At 44.9% G+C, this 15879-nt stretch overlaps 1 protein-coding gene across 4 annotated transcripts in view; it reads left to right on the top strand.

Annotated features, from left to right (window-relative positions):
• LOC107117339 (C-type lectin domain family 2 member D-like) overlaps nt 1-15879 on the top strand; it is a 51755-nt gene that overhangs the window by 4330 nt on the left and 31546 nt on the right. Inside the window, exon 1 of one of the 4 annotated variants that reach the window (XM_015419436.1) lies at nt 10701-10767. The exons of 2 other annotated variants lie outside the window; for them this stretch is intronic. The gene's annotated coding sequence lies outside the window, so the exon portion shown is untranslated. Of the gene's footprint in view, nt 1-10700; nt 10768-15879 lie in introns of those variants that run through there. One more of the 4 variants, XM_015419434.1, reaches the window with a different exon arrangement.

Genomic DNA, 15879 nt, shown 5'->3' with positions numbered 1-15879 from the left:
CCCCCCCCCCCCCCCCCCAGAGGCTTCCATCAGGCCTGCAGTGGAACTGGCTATCTTCTGCTTCTTCCAGTTCTGCTGCTGCTGCATCGTCATAGGTTTGCAGCTTACAGATACACACCTGAATAGCATACTCAAGAGTGCAACAGCACAGACATTTTAATGCAATAATTCAGAGCAAGAGGTGTCAGTTATCAGACACTGTTAAATAAACAAAATATTGCAAGAGTGGTAATGTTTTAAACATATTTTTATTTTAAGTTAAAAAAAAATTTGTGTTTGTGTCCTGTATAAGTTTTTATCTCCGCTACCTGGTATTACATTTTATGACATACATGGCTTGGCCCAACAAGGTCTCATTTATGTCAGATCCGGCCATCATAACAAATGAGCTCGACACCCTTGTTCTAGACTTTGGAGAAAATGAAACAAGCACCTTTTCCAGGAGAACTTCTTTCCCATTAGTTAAATTGAGCAATTCCTAGAGAGGACAATTTCTCTTGTCCCTGCTCCCCTGCTGGTTGCCAAGCTAAGTCATTTTTATAGTACATCCCCCTAATAGGAGACTGACTGAAAAGGATGGGGAGTATGCTAAGGAAGCCACTTTTGCTTGGTGAAAGGGACAAGTAGACCCCAGCAAAGAAAGGTGGCAAATGTAGAGTTTTCAGTAACAAGGTAAGACCTTTTTATTGTCAGTCAGTCACTAAGAGTAAGAAAATGCAAACATTTTTTTTAATACCATGACCAGCCAGATGTGTCCTGCTCAGTGGTTGCTGGACTGCCATTTTAGGAATCAGTGGAGAAAACTGAGCCTGTGCTGAGAGGTATCTACTTCAAGGGCCTGTAAAATTGACCCACTTGGTCTAATTCTTTTGAAACTGGGGTGGGTGGGTCTTCAGGTTAAAAGAAGTATGTTCTAAAGTTGGTTCCATTATCTTTAGAAATAGCTGTCCCAGACTCTGATATACATTCCACCTTAAAAATAATGGTAAAAAGGTAAAGGTTCCCTTGTTCGAAAACCAGTTGAATCTGACTCTAGGGTTGCGGTGCTCATCTCCATTTCAAAGCTGAAGAGCCAGCGCTGTCCGAAAACATTTCCGTGGTCATGTGGACGGCATGACTAAACACCAAGGCGCACAGAACACTGTTACCTTCCCATTGAAGTGGTCCCTATTTATCTACTTGCAATTTCTTGCTTTTGAACTGCTAGGTTGGCAGGAGCTGGAACTAGAGATGGGAGCTCACTCCGTCATGTGGCGCACTCGAGTCTCAAACTGCTGAACTACCGACCTTCCACAGCCTGCAGTTCAATGTCTTAACCACTTGAGCCACCACAGCTCGTTGAAAATAATGGTCCCGAACTCCAAAACCCCATGGATTTGAAGCCTAAACTGCTAATGTTCTATCCAGAAATAAGAACTCAGGGTAAACCCCCCGCCCCCTGGATCTGAAGTTATAAAGATTTTTTTTCTCAGTGCGCACCCCTAATGTACAGCATAGGCAATGAAGTCCATCTTGTGTTTCAGTTCTGAATAGAATCGCCATGTGGTTGAAAGCCTGATTGCAGGAACTATTTGATCTTACAGAGTCCAAAGTTAAGGGTCCAACCTTCTCTCTGCCTTCTTCCCACTTTACTTCAATACCACGGGGATTTTCCTTGCAGTAGGAAATAGGAACAATGAAGAAATGACGAAGGTAGTTAGAATCCCAGTCCGATAGTTGCAATATATTTTGTAGAAAGGCTTTGAGGGGATGAGGACAATATCCTTCAGAGGCACAAGTAACATCTACTGGGAATAGTTTCAGTGGTAGCCCCATTTGCGGAAGGAGACCAGCCATTTGTTGCATTGGCCATTTTAGGAAGGCAATAAAAACTTTTTTTTTAAAAAGACCAGAGTTTTGACCTGCAAGTTGCTTAGTTAAGAACTGTATTTGTATTCTATATTTTTTGTTTAAATCATTTTTCAGTTTGAATTGTATTTTACTGCTTTTAGACACGTTAGCTGCTTTATGAGCCACTAGGTCAAAGGTAAAGGTTTCCCTTGCTCAAAAGCCAGTTGAATCCGACTCTAGGGATGCGGTGCTCATCTCCGTTTCCAAGCCAAAGAGCCAGTGCTGCCCAAAGATGTTTCCCTGGTCATGTGGCTGGCATAACTAAACACCGAGGCGCACGGATTGCTGTTACCTTCCCACTGAAGCGGTCCCTATTTATCTACTTGCAGTTTCTTGCTTTTGAACCGCTAGGTTGGCAGGAGCTGGGACCAGAGACGGGAGCTCACTCCGTCATGTGGCACTCGGGTCTCGAACTGCTGAACTACTGAACTTCTGGTCTGCAGTTCAGCATCTTAACCACTTGAGCTACCGTAGCCCTACTAGGTCAAAACCAAATGGCATTAATGAATTTGCAGCCACACATTTAATCTACTCCAAGGATATTATGATGCATGCAGTTTTATTTTCAATCCCTTTTCAAGTATTGTGTAACAAAGAATGTGGGTCAGTTTTCAGTATTGCTGCATGCTAGGTTGAGTTATAGAATCATAGAACTGAAAGGAACCATAGATGCCATGTAGTCCAACCCCCTGCTCAATGCATCCCTGACAAGTTTTTTTTTTCCTAGCCACTTCTTGAAGACTGCCAATGAGGGGAATCTTATCACCTATCTAGGCAGCTTATTCCACTACAGATCTACCCTTACTATAAATACTCCCCCCCCCCAATATCCAGCTGCTAACTTTCTGCATTTAAATCCATTATTGCGAGGCCTATCCTCTGCTGTTATCTACCATGAACCCAAGGTTTCTTTCCTGGTTAGCCATTGCTAATTCAAATCCCAAACTGTCTATGTTAGGATTTCTCCCCCCCCCAAATGTAAATCACATTAGAGTGAGTCTCATTAGCCATCTAATTCAAAGAGATCATTTCCTTTGGCTTTCACCATCCTGAATAATTAGATGCTGTCCACAAACTTGGCCATTTCATTGCTTACCCCCAGATGCCAGTCAATTATGACCAATTTAAATAGTCCCAGTGCTAACACAGGTCCTTGGGAAACTACAGAACTTTCTTCTGTCTATTGTGAGAGCTCCCAATTTACATATAATTTATTTCACAGGACCAAGGCTAGCCTGATCTCGTCAGCTATTGGAAACTAAGCAGGGTCAGTCCTGGTTAGTACTCAGATGGGAGACCAGCAAGGAAGTCCAGAATCAGTAGACAGATGAGGGCAATGGAAAACCACATCCATTTGTCTCTTGCTCTAAAAATCTGCAGGGGTGCCATAAGTCAGCTGTGAAATGAGAGCACTTTCCACCTCCAGCAATGCTCTCAGGGCAGCAAAATTTAATTAGGAGGCTTTGATGAGAAAGTTCCTCCAGTGTTGTTTGGAAGTCCAAGGACACGTTGCCTATTTCGATCACTCTTATCCACCTGCTTGTTGATGTACTCAACAAGGTCAGCAAGGCAGGACTCTCCTCGAGGGAATTCATGCTGATTCTTTGTCAGCGAGGCTTGTTCTGCTTTGTGCTTAACAAATCAAATTTGAAGAATGCTTTCCCTCAGTTTACCTGGAACAAACATTAGTTTAACTGTCCTACAGTTTTCTGCTTGTCAACTGTTCAAAAACTGGTGCTTTCTTACCTGTTTTCCAAACCTTCTGTTTGGCAGTTTTGTCAAAAGTCCTCTAAGAACAGCTAATGAGCGGCTCATAATGTTTTGGTTTTTAATGTGATAATTAGCATTAGAACGGAGACATTCTTGTCATCCCTTTTGGACTCAATTCTTCAGGCACCTTCCCTGAAAATGCTGGGTATCTGGTTATCATCTGAACAGGAAGCAGATAGCTCTGGATGCCCCATTTCTGCTGTCTAGCCAAGGCAATTTATTTCTTGGGGGGGGGGGCTAAAACAGGTTGTCATCATGAACTCCTTGGCTCTCCATTTGCTGCCTCTAAAGCAGGGATGAGGAACATTTTTATAAGAAAACTCCCCAAATTCCTCAAAATTCAGACCAAGCAAATGACAAAAGAGCCCAAGTAGGGATTTAGGGAAAGCTTATTTGCATAACTGAAAGTATGCAATGTGACATTATTAAAAATGGATAGGTTAATTGTCTACAAAGTTTCTGTAGCTCAATCTCTTGAAGTCTTTTATTACAGTACAATACAATAAACCTTTAATGGCGTATAGAAGTCTTTTATTAGAAGGGGGCACATATAAGGTGTCACATTACGCAAGAAATATATACAGGAGTCCCCTGCGTGATTGTTTTGGCATAAATATGTGCATGGTTTGCACTTGGAATATTGACAACCATTTATTTCTCTGGCTACAAAGCAGCTTTAAGAAGCCCATTACAGTCTGCCTGCTGACATGCTGGTTATTCTACTGTGCCACCTACCCCTGCAGTACTTTAACTTGAAGATTTCTTTTTCTTTTCCGAAGAGTCGTATTTGGTCCCATACTGAGCCACATTTGTCTCTAGAACCATATGATGGAGATCCCTTATCTGAGGACTGATCGCCACCATCAGTGGGAAGAATTAGCAGAGGGCCCCATGAGGAAGACCGACTGCTAGGGTTGGGTAACTCCTGCCCCTCATTGTCTGCCTTTGTTCCAGCAAATGGTGGTAGGAAAATATAGGGGGGTGGAACAGCATCCTGTGATGTCTTTTCTGGCCACATAGCCAGAAGTGACATCAGCTCATTGTGGGATAGTCTAGGATTTCCCCCAAACTCTGTGGCTTTTACCATAGAGTTTGGGGAAAATCAGAGCATCCAGCAACCAGAAATGATGTGTCTGGGTTCAGGCTGGTAACCGAGACGAGAGAGAAAGGGTGTCGTCAAAACACATTCCGGGGGTCAAAGCACAGGTATTCATTAGTCCGAATTTCAAACCAGTAGGGCAATCCAAAAAGCAGAAGCCAGGGCGCAGTCCAGAATGTCAAGGTCCAGAATGAGGCAAGAAACAATAGCGGGCACACCACAGTTGTCGACAAGTTGCTTCCACACTGGCTCGTCCTTTTCTGGCTGCTTTTATCAGGAGCCCTGGCTGCTTTTATCAGGGACAGGTGCAACTCATCAGTGGCCTTTGTGACTGTCAGCCCAGATGCAGCCATGCCAGCTGCCAGCCATGTACTATGAGCCTAGTCCTGCACCTCTCTCCCGCCTTCTCTGACATTATGAGGGCTCTGGCAGCCCCAGGGGTGAGGCCAACCGCTGCAGGGCTTCTGTTTTAGGTCCCAGGCTGTGGGACTGAGGGTGTGGCATGCTGGCTTCGGCCCAAGATTCTCCCTCTGCTCCTGACAAAGTCTCCTCCTTGTCCAGTGGGTCTTCCTGTAACGTCTGAGGGGTGGGACTGGCTTCCTTCATCTTCTCATCTGAGGAAGTGTTGGCGGGCAGACCTATAATACTGTTCTCAATGTCACAGGATGCTGTTCTGGTGAGTCTCCACCCCCCACTCTCTCGGGAGTTGCCAGCAACCCCAGCATGTGATCTAGCTTTATCTGCACAACGGATGATCTTTCAAGAAGCAGTTCCTCTTATGCATCCAATTCTTATCATTAGTTTGTGCCACGTCTATGTGACCACAAAGTTCATGCTTAGAAGGATTGTGAAGAACAGATTACTTAACTCTGTCCAATGTTGCCGCAATTTTGTTGTTCTTCTCAGCTTGTAGGTCTCTTTCACACTTGGAAGGCTGCTGTTAGAGAATTTATTGATAGTGCGACTGGGTTCTATTCTCTCTTAGCCATTTTGATTTAGCCCTTGCCTCTATTCCATCAGGTTTTTGGCTTAGCATCCCATAAGGTTCTATAGTCTGGCTAAGTGCTGTATTTTTCCAAGCGAGAGTGGATTCACCAATGAAATTTGCCCTAGAAAAAATAGTTTATATTTTTCCAAGTCCATGGTACTAGTCCTAAAGCCTAAACATAGATTACGTAGTATACAGATTGCTACTTGAAGAGGTGCCAGAATAGTCTGGGGCTTCATGCCCTCACAAGTAATAACAGGCAAAGTTCATGCCTGCTGTGTATGAGGAGTTGGACTTTTCAGATGCATCAGATGTTCTTCAGATGCATCAGATGTTCGTCTCAGGTCTGATTGACAGCTATATGGGATTTTACAGGGTTGTTGTTGTTGTTGATTATTATTATTGTTATTATTGTTGTTGTTATTATTATTATTATTATTATTATTATTATTTTGATGTATTAATTGTCCTTCCGGGCAATGTGCAAAAATGCCATAAGACAAAATACAATTTTTAAAATCCACATACAGTTAATAAGAGTAAAACCAGAATAAAAGATCCCAGATGGTGATTTGAAATTTCTGTTCCCATTCTGGACTTCCTGGCTATTTGATTGGAGGGGGAGAGAGAAATGTGAACAAAATATATACAGGGAGGGAGAGGGAAAGGGAAGGGTGCCAGTCAGTGCAACCAACTGTTGCTGTCCTCAACCAAAAGCCTGGCGGAACATCTCTTACAATGGGTAATAGAAATCAGTACAAAACTTCTTCAAAGTGTAGACCAAACCCAGATATTACTGGGTTAATTCCCTTCCCAATCCAGGCATTTCAACATCTGAGAAACTGAAACAATCTCCCTCCTTGGAATGTGCTGAGTTTCAGATTCAAAATCCTGCTTTTTGGTGAGTGAAGAACAACGCACAGTGCTGCTAAACGGTAAGAGAACAATCTTCCCTGTGTTCTCTGAGGTTTTGGATGCTGCAGGGGTATGTAAATAAAACCATAGTCAGGGCTGGTGCTTCAGTGGTCTGTCGACAAGCACAGAGGCAGATGCTACTAATGCATGTGAGTGCACAGAGGTGGCCTTCCTGGATGGAGCCAGTGTTGCGGTCAAAATGCATCCTTTATGTTCTTCAGAGGGCGTACGGCTAAGTCCACGAGGAGGCTGAAGTGCAGGTTGCTCGGGCTTCTAAGAAGGCTGAGCTCTCCTTCAAGGCCTGTCTGGAACATGTAGCTCCAGGGTTGCTGGTGGTACTGAGCCTGGATCAGAGCCCATGGACTCGCAGATGAGTTTGAGTCAGGAAAACCAGGTGCTGCCCTTTGAGTCAGTAAAAGAGCAGGTGCAAGGAAATGTAAACAGCAGCTGCTCTGAAAAAAAGGGGGGGAGGGCTAGAGAGTGGGGCGTGAAAGTTGCTGGTGATGGGCAGCAGGACGTTTGAAAATGCACTGGAATCAGAGGTCATTTCGGGGGGAACGCGGGGGACCGCATTCCCCCCGGGTGAGGTACTGGGGGGCGGGGCACATGACGAAGCCCCGCCCCCTGCTTCCGGCCACCACGCTTCTGGCCCTCATTCAGCCAGGAGGAGGCAGGAGAAGAGGGAGGGTAAGTTGCTTCCTCCCTGGTGTGGCCTTATGACACACTTCCGGTGATGTCAGGGGGTGTGGCATATGCTAATGAGTTATGCTAATGAGTTCCCCTAGCTCTTTCTACGAAATGACCCCTGACTGGAATGCACACACTCCCCCCCCAATGCTTCAGGAGCGATCCATCCAAAAAAACATCAGTGCAAAAGATCGTCTGAGAAAAGACCGTTGGGCTGAAATCAGCACAGCATCAAATGATACTATCTGTAAGGTCTGGAAGGAACTGAGCATCAGCAGCAAAAATTATGTGTGGAAATCCCCCAAGAGTCAAAGGAGTCCACTCTTAATGGGGAAGTATCCTCGTAACATGACTAGAGTGGTAATGTCGGTAGATGACTGTTCTTTGGCAAAGAATTCTAGTCAATGCAGGTTTAAGATGATTAATTATAGAAGACTAGAATTTAGTGGTGTAGTATCTGGACTTGGTACTGCCAAGGGACACAGAAAGTAGCAGAGTGCTCAAGGCTTTAACGCAGCAGAGCTGGGGCTAGGTGTGGCAACAGACTTACAAAGGTACACAAAGTCAGCAATCAGTTCTAAAACTAACAAGCAACTTTTATTAAAAGAAATACATGTTTGAGAATGCATGTAAGAGGCAGATATAGGTTACCTACTCTAACTAACTAGATGGTGTTGGAGTATTGCAATCTGCCATAGTAGCCGAGTCAAACCGACTTGGTTAGAAGAGCAGGATAGAAACACTTTTATAAGAAAAATAATTACCTGGTGATTTAAAATTAGTGACTACAGTGTTAAGCCCTTCTTTCTTTCTGTTGGCCAAGAAATAGCCTTTTGGGCTTTGATTAGACAGGTTTTGCATACTGGAGAAGAGTTTTTGCACAAGAAAGCTGCTCTTAAAGTCTGAAGGATTTGCAAAGTAAATATGTTTTCGCTGGGGATTCCCAGTTGCAGTGAAGCCTGCCTGAACCTCATGCATGACCTTAAATAGGGTGCAGTTGTTGTTGTTCAGTTGCACAGTCGAGTCCGACTCTTTGCGACCCCATGGACCAGATCACGCCAGGCCCTCCTGTCTTCCGCCGTCCTCTGAAGTTTGCTCAATTTTATGTTCGTTGCATCGGTGACACTGTCTAACCATCTCATCCTTTGCCGTCCCCGTCTTCTTTGACCTTCAATCTTTCCCAGCATCAGGATCTTCTCCAGTGAGTGCTCCCTTCTCATTGGGTGGCCAAAGTATTTGAGCTTCAGTTTCATTATCTGGCCTTCCAGGGAACAGTCAGGGTTGATTTCTTTGAGGATTGACTGATTTGATCTTCTTGCAGTCTAAGGGACTCTCAAGAGTCTTCTCCAGCACCATAGTTCAAAAGAATCTATTCTTCGGCACTCGGCCTTCCTTATAGTCCAACTCTCGCAGCCATACATGACTACTGGGAATACCATTGCTTTGACCATGCGTACTTCTGTTGGCAGGGTGATGTCTCTACTTTTTATCATGCTGTTTAGGTTCGCCATCGCTTTCCTCCCAAGGAGCAGGCGTCTTTTAATTTCATGGCTGCAGTCACCGTCTGCAGTGATCTTGGATTCCAGGATCGTGAAGTCTGTCACTACTTCCATGACTTCCCCTTCTATAGTACATGAATCAATGTTGTATATCCCAGGCTATGAATGGTGATGGAAAGTTCCATCAAGTCACAGCCAGCTTATGATGACCCCCTTGTAGGGTTTTCAAGGCAAGAGAAAAACAGTCCATAACCGTCATCTGGACTGCTGAATGCCGTGCTGCGGTGGTCAAGTATGTTGCTTTAAGAGAACTTGTTGCTGGGGAAGGAGGCAAGCATAAGGGATAGCGTGTAAATGTAGGGAGGTGTTGTTTAAACTGTTTTATCTTGTTGGAGTTTTTAAAATGCACAATTCCGTAACCCCATTCTTAAACATGAAATGGAGGCTTTATTGAGTAAGACTTAATTATTATAAATTTCATCAGGTTAAGCAGAACTTGGAGGAATCTAAACTACAATATATTGCTGTTTTTAGAGACCTAATGGACACCTGTGAGTAGGGTGTTTCCTACCCCTGCTGTAGGCTGCTTTCTTTCATTCTTTCTAGGAGCCTCTGGGCAGACAAGAAGGCATGAGCTTGTACTCTGCCCTCTCACTCCAGGATTCCCATGACAACACGAAGGCAGCGTGCACGCAGTCTTGTTTAAACCGTCCCCCCATGTTTACAGTGAAGACAGAATCCCATTTTATTTTGTACATCTGGTGTCATTTCCCCCCCCTGGTGCGCAGAAGTCTCTGGGGGTTTTTTTGGCCAGCCCTATTTCGGTGATTAAGCAATCAGCTGGGCACTGGAAAATGCACTGGAATCAGAGGTCATTTCGTGGGGAACGCGGGGGAATGCATTCCCCCCGGGTGAGGTACTGGGGGGCGGGGCACATGACGAAGCCCCACTTTGGTACTGGTGAGAACAAACTGAGGGGCCGGCAAGTAAATGTGAAAATTTCATCCCCTCCCTGGAACTGTGCTTTCTAGACTTCTATATGACTGGGAGGATAGGGCTTCCAACTCCCGCTTGGGAAGTACCTGGAGATTCAGGGGTGGAGCCTGGGAAAGACAGGGTTTGGAGCGGGGAGGGTATAGTGCCAAAGACTCCACCCACTCAAGCAGCCATTTTCTCCAGGGTAAATAATCTCTTGTTTGGAGTTTGATTGTAATCTGGGAGATCTCCAGGCTCCACCTGGAGTATGGCGACCCTACATTGGAAGCAAGGTCATTCTCCTGTCTCTGCCTCTCCCCCCCCCCCAACTGCCTCTCAATTTTATGGACCTCCTGGAGCATATTCAGGGTGCTCCTCCCCTTCCCTCTTTCTTTCATTTTTTTTTTTAATTTACTGGGAGCATTTCTTTTTTTCCCTCCTCACTGGAGACCCGACCTACAACTTCAATAACCCCACACGTATACATACACAAATCTGGTCTGGGCTTAGTTGCTTTACTGTGAATGTGAAGCAAAACATTACAAAGCCACATGCACATTGCATCGCAGACTTTTCCTTCAGGAATATTTTGAATGTCTGGGTGAAAGGACAGTGTTTTTAGAAATGCAGAACTAGGAAGCAAATAAGGAACTTCAGCCTACTCTACAGAGTGCTTAGATAAAGGTTATTCAGTCAAACAATGAACAAAAGAGAGCTGTGGCAGCCTCCAATATGCTACAGGGGTTTTTTTGCTTTTTGCTTTTGAAAGCGGAGTTGATTATCCAGTAGAAAGCAGTCAGGAGCTGGTGTGGGCGGCTCCTACTGCATTTGCCGGACTTCCTTTTCTGAGCTGTTTTTCTGTGAGTCAGAGGCCTGGGGAAAGATGTGGTTTGACAAGTGAGGGTGTGGTCCAATTACAGAGATAAAGCTTGGAGTTACACAATGTAAGTTGCCTTTCAGTTAATTTTTTCTGGGGCTGGTAATATACAGGGATACTGGAGTGTGTCTCCATCCAGAGGTGCCCTTCCCTCTGAACCATATGGTGGGGAGGAAAGCTGCTGCTTCGGAGGACTCAAGTTCCGAAGTGTTCTAAGGGGGAGGGGAGAAAGAGTGGGGTGTGTGGAGATTGTTTTGTTCCAGATGTTGGAGTTACTTCCTTACTGTGTTATAGTCTTATATTTAAGAAAAGCTTACTTTCATGCTTTATTAACAATTAGGTATCACTCAGTCTAATTTTAGGCTTGCCAACCATTTGGAGGCAAGTGAGTGGTGACCATCTGGAGGCTTAAAGGAATATTGTAATGGGTTGTGTTATTTGCTTACCTTAGGCAAGCCGTAGTTCTGATAAGAGCTGTCCTTGAAAAAGAGCAGTTTCTGTCAAGAGCTCTCTCAGCCCCACCTACCTCACAGGGTGTCTGTTGTCGGGAAGGGAAAGGAGTTTGTAAGCCACTCTGAGACACCTTTGGGTAGTGAAGAGTGATTTAAAGCTGCAAATTTCCACACATTAAGCCTCTGCTAAAAGGGGTGTATTTTCTCCAGATGTTTGGCTGCCGTGTCTTTCTTAATATCATGTGTTGTAAATTTACATTTTGTTAACTCTGCTGCTTTTTAACCTCTCTTATTTACGCCTATTTGTTTTTGTGATATTAATTCATCCATGTGTTCTGTAATTTTTCTTCTACAACATTTTTTTAAAGGAAAGAAGCCAGATGGTTTTTGGTCCACTTGGAAAGGGACCGGAAACCCCCCCCCCCCAAGCTCCACTTTGTGCATTTAGGGGTGTCCAAAGTGCAGTTTCAGCTTGAAGGTGTGAAATTTCCTGAAAGTTTGAAGCTGTTGGGGGGAAGGAATAATTTGAGTGTGTGAAAATTTTGGGAATGATTGAAATATGTGTAATATTTTTCTATCAAACCTAAGCAACTTTAGTGATTTTTGACAACATATAATGCATCATTTGGAACATGGTAAACATATGAAATTATGCTAAGAGGTATATTTCAGGGCATTCCTAAGCAGACCTTCTAGTAGCATCGCTGGACTTAGAAGGGTGTCACTCTGCTTAGGATTTCACTGTTAGTGTTCCACAAGGAAAATGGAAATACACTCAGTACTTGAGAGAGAGAGAGAGAGAGAGAGAGAGAGAGAGAGATATGCAAACTGCTGTACCCTGTGCTGCCTGAGTACACATGTTTTGATTTTTGCTATATGAGAGGGTATGAGGAAGATAAACGTTTTGTAGTTAAGAAAACCCAGGAATATATTATTTGGACAGAAAAGGGTATTATACAGTTGCAGTAGGTGGGACTACCAGCAGATTTGGATAGTATGTTACACTTTATAACAGTGAAAACACAGAACTCAGTGGGGGGCCTGCAAGACTTGCTGGGGGAATCCCCCCATTTCCAACATTGGTGTTGCCTCACCACCCACCTTAGAGCCCTGCAGCGACATATCTGAAGGACCGCCTCTCCTGGTATAACCCCCCACACTGCTTGTGCTCATCGTGGCACAAATTTTTGACAGTGCCTGGTCCTTGGGAAGTCCATCTTGCTTCCACAGGGGTGAGGACATTCCCCATCAGAGCCCCGTCCTGGTGGAATGCCTTATCCGAAGATTCACATGTCCTGCGGGACCTGTCAAAGTTCCGCAGAACATGCAAAATGGAATTGTTCCAGCAGACCTTTCGCTGATCCTTTTATTTTCTACAGAGATTGGTCTGCCAGATGTTTTCTCTCTGGAATATTTCTAGGTTCTGGGAGAAGGTCAATATTTTTTAACTGTTTTAATCTGTTTTAATGATGAATCTTATGGTTCAGTTGTATGGGGTTTTAAAAAATGTTTTGAGGCATCCCAAGCTCCGCTTTATAAAGACATTTATAAATCTAATAAATAAATAAGGTGTCTGGGAGCCATTCTGAGCCTGAAGTGGCTCCTAGTGCCCTCTGGGGCTACAGCCAGGTCACCTGTGCATAGCAATCTTGATTTCCTTGGTGGTCTCCCATCCAGGTACTAAGCAGGGGCAGCCTAGCTTATGCTGCAAGATCTGGTGAGATTTGGCTAACCTAGGCCATCCGAGGTCAGGATGCAGAAAAATACCACTTAAAATGAAACCTTTCCCCATGCTTCTTGTTCTTGAGGACACAAGGAATGTTGAGGACAGTTAAACAACATTTGGGATAGGGGCAAATGTGTGTGTGGGGGGTACCTACCCAATACCTGAACCCTGACAGCTTATAGTATCCTGTATCCTGGAGAAAGGGAACAGGGATTGGGGATGTGTGCTGTGAACTACACATCTTTCTAACCCTAACTCTAACCTACCCTGAATCCAGAGTATTTTAAACTTTAAGGGTCCTGGCCCTGCAAATCTAAGCAAGTCCAGGGACCCAAATGATTAGACTCAGAAGAAAAACACTTCCTAAAATTAGCAACCTCTCCCTCTCCAAACTTCTTTAGGTGCAAACTGGGAAGAGCCCCTGACAGCTTCAAAGGGTATGTTTGCCCTAATCCTGGTTTTCTCCCACACAGCCTAGGCAGTGGGAGGGGAAAATACACCCCTTCTTCCTGTCCTGTACCACTCAAATTGTGGTTAAATGAGCAGCCTGCTCACCCAGCCCCCAACATCTATAATTGGGGTAAGTGTAACATTTTTTAAAAGTAGGTGGCTCTGTTGGTCCATACCAAAAGCCATGCCATACTTTTTTATTATGACCTACCAAAATAAGCCAACACGTGATGCATGCTTTTGAGTTTTCCAGAACTCTTCATCAGACTGGATGATAAACACCAACGAAGTAGAGCGTGGCAGAAAAGCACATCTTCCAGGCGACGATGATGAGGCCTCTTCATCGGCATCCTGTGTGGGGTACTCAGCTGAACTGATTTCAGAGTAGGGTTGCCAGCTCTGGGTTGGGAAATACCTGGAGATTTTGGGGGAGGAGCCTGGGGAGGGGAGGGACCTCAGCACAGTATGATGTCACAGAGTCCATCCTCCAAAGCAGCCATTTTCTCCAGGGGAACTGATCTATGTAAGCTGGAGACTAGTTGTAAATAAGGGCATCCTCAGAGGCAAACTCAGAAGCTTGACTTATTTTGGTTGGCTTTAATTAAAGGTATCACATAGATTTGGTTTCAGGACTGTGTAGACAGGAAGCTACATATTGGGCCCAGGATCTCAGCAGTCTCAGGCTGTTGGGTGAGGGAATTTTCCACTGTTTTACCCCCACCACCCAATTCCTCACAGGCTCCCCACATATATTCTGTGTCTCCAAATCTGAAATGAAAATATTCCACAATAATTCAGTGGAAAAAGCAATGGGGAAGTTTGTGGTGTTACTGCCCAGTGACAGAGGCCGTAAGGCAGCTCTAGTAATAAACAGCGTCCTGTAAAGGAAGGGATGGGGTATTGAGAGTTTCTTAATCAGGAAACAGAGTTTGCATCTTTCAAGAAGCAGTTGGAGCAGAAAGAGACCAGTGGATTGGAAACTGAAAGGACAGCTTTCAGCTTTGGAGAGGAAGAAACGGCTTGCTGTAAAGAGGAACATCTGGTCTCTAGGACCCGCTGCCACAAAGCTCTTGCTAACTGCCATTGCTGGTGGAAGAGGAACAAATCTATTTATATGCCCTGGAAAGGGAAAAGGGAGGCTCTGCTACAGCCTCTGCTGACTTTGTACCAGTAGAGCATAGGGATGCCAGCCTCCAGATGAGACCTGAGGATTCCCCGGAATTTCAGCTCATTTCTATACTACAGATATCAGTACACCTGGAGAAAATGGCTGCTTTGGAGAGTGGAGTCTGTGGCATTGTACCCCACTGGAGGTCCCTGTTCTCCCCAGGCTCCACTCCCAAAATATCCAGGAGCTCCCCACCCTGGAGCTGGCAACTGTAGCACAGCAGCTGGTCCATTTGGAATTGTTTCCATAAACACCAGGCCCTCACAGAGGTCAAGAGAGGCCCAGGGCACTTCCATTTTTGTGGCCCACACAGTAATTTAAAAAATGAAGAAGTGCAAAAATAATGATACAACACTAGTAGTATTATATTTTAAATGCTTACATTTAATACAATAAGAAAAAGAACATTGTAAAACTTTGTAATAAACATGTTGTAATATTTAACAAGTGATTTTCTAGCTTTTTTTGTGCAAATTCACCAGTTAAGCTGGAAAAAAATAGTATCATAGATTATGTTAGGCATAGCAACGCCATTCAAATGATCTTGTCCCATAGGTGAACAGTAGTAATTCTTGACCTGTTTCAGCACTTCGAATGACTGTTTACCTGAAACTACTGATATGGGTAAATTCAGGAAATTCTCAACACAACAGTGACATTAGAAAACACACCAGAAAGTCCAAATTGGAGTATTTCTTGAAGCAGTTTGTTTGGCTTACAATTCAGTTTAAAGCAGGGGTCATTTGGGGCTGGAGCACACCGGAGCACTGCTCTGGCAACTCGCCCCGGCAGTCCCACCCCCATGTTCCTTTTTTTCTAGAGTCGCGCCGCAGCAGCCATAGAATATAATGGGGCCATAGAATATAATGGCGGCGGTGCGACTCCACAGAGAAGGGGTTTAAACTTTAAACCCCTCTTCTGTGGAGTTGCGTCAGAGTGGCGGCGCAATGTTTCCATTATATTCTATGGTCTCATCTCTCCCTTATTATATTTGAGTAGTGGGTGCCAAAGTTCTAATTCTAAAATGCACTCCCTTAGTGTATGGCTGATGGAACTGCTCCTCAGTATATCGCCACCAATCAGAAGGCAAAGCCTGGGTCCTGCCCACACCACAACTGCTGCGACTGTGTACCACACCGGACGCCATTTTCATTTTGCTCGACGAAGAGGATTACAAGGGCACTATTGATTCGGTGAGCTGCCTTCCCCAGCGCCCACTCAAACATGGGCGACGGCGGCAGCCTCCGCTAGCCTGCCTTGCCCCCCGCCCGCAATCCCAGCCTGGCGACCGGCCTTCGGGCGATCGCCTCGCTCCCCCTCACACACTCCAGGACCGGCAAGTGGCGGCTCCGGCCTTCGGGCACCCGCGTCGCCCCCCCACAG

Source organism: Gekko japonicus, unplaced genomic scaffold (assembly GCF_001447785.1).
Source record: "Gekko japonicus isolate JY-2015 unplaced genomic scaffold, Gekko_japonicus_V1.1 scaffold554, whole genome shotgun sequence".
In the NCBI taxonomy this organism is placed as follows: domain Eukaryota; kingdom Metazoa; phylum Chordata; class Lepidosauria; order Squamata; family Gekkonidae; genus Gekko; species Gekko japonicus.
The sequence above is the reverse complement of the archived record's forward strand: the minus strand, read 5'-3'. Positions and strand labels throughout refer to the sequence as shown.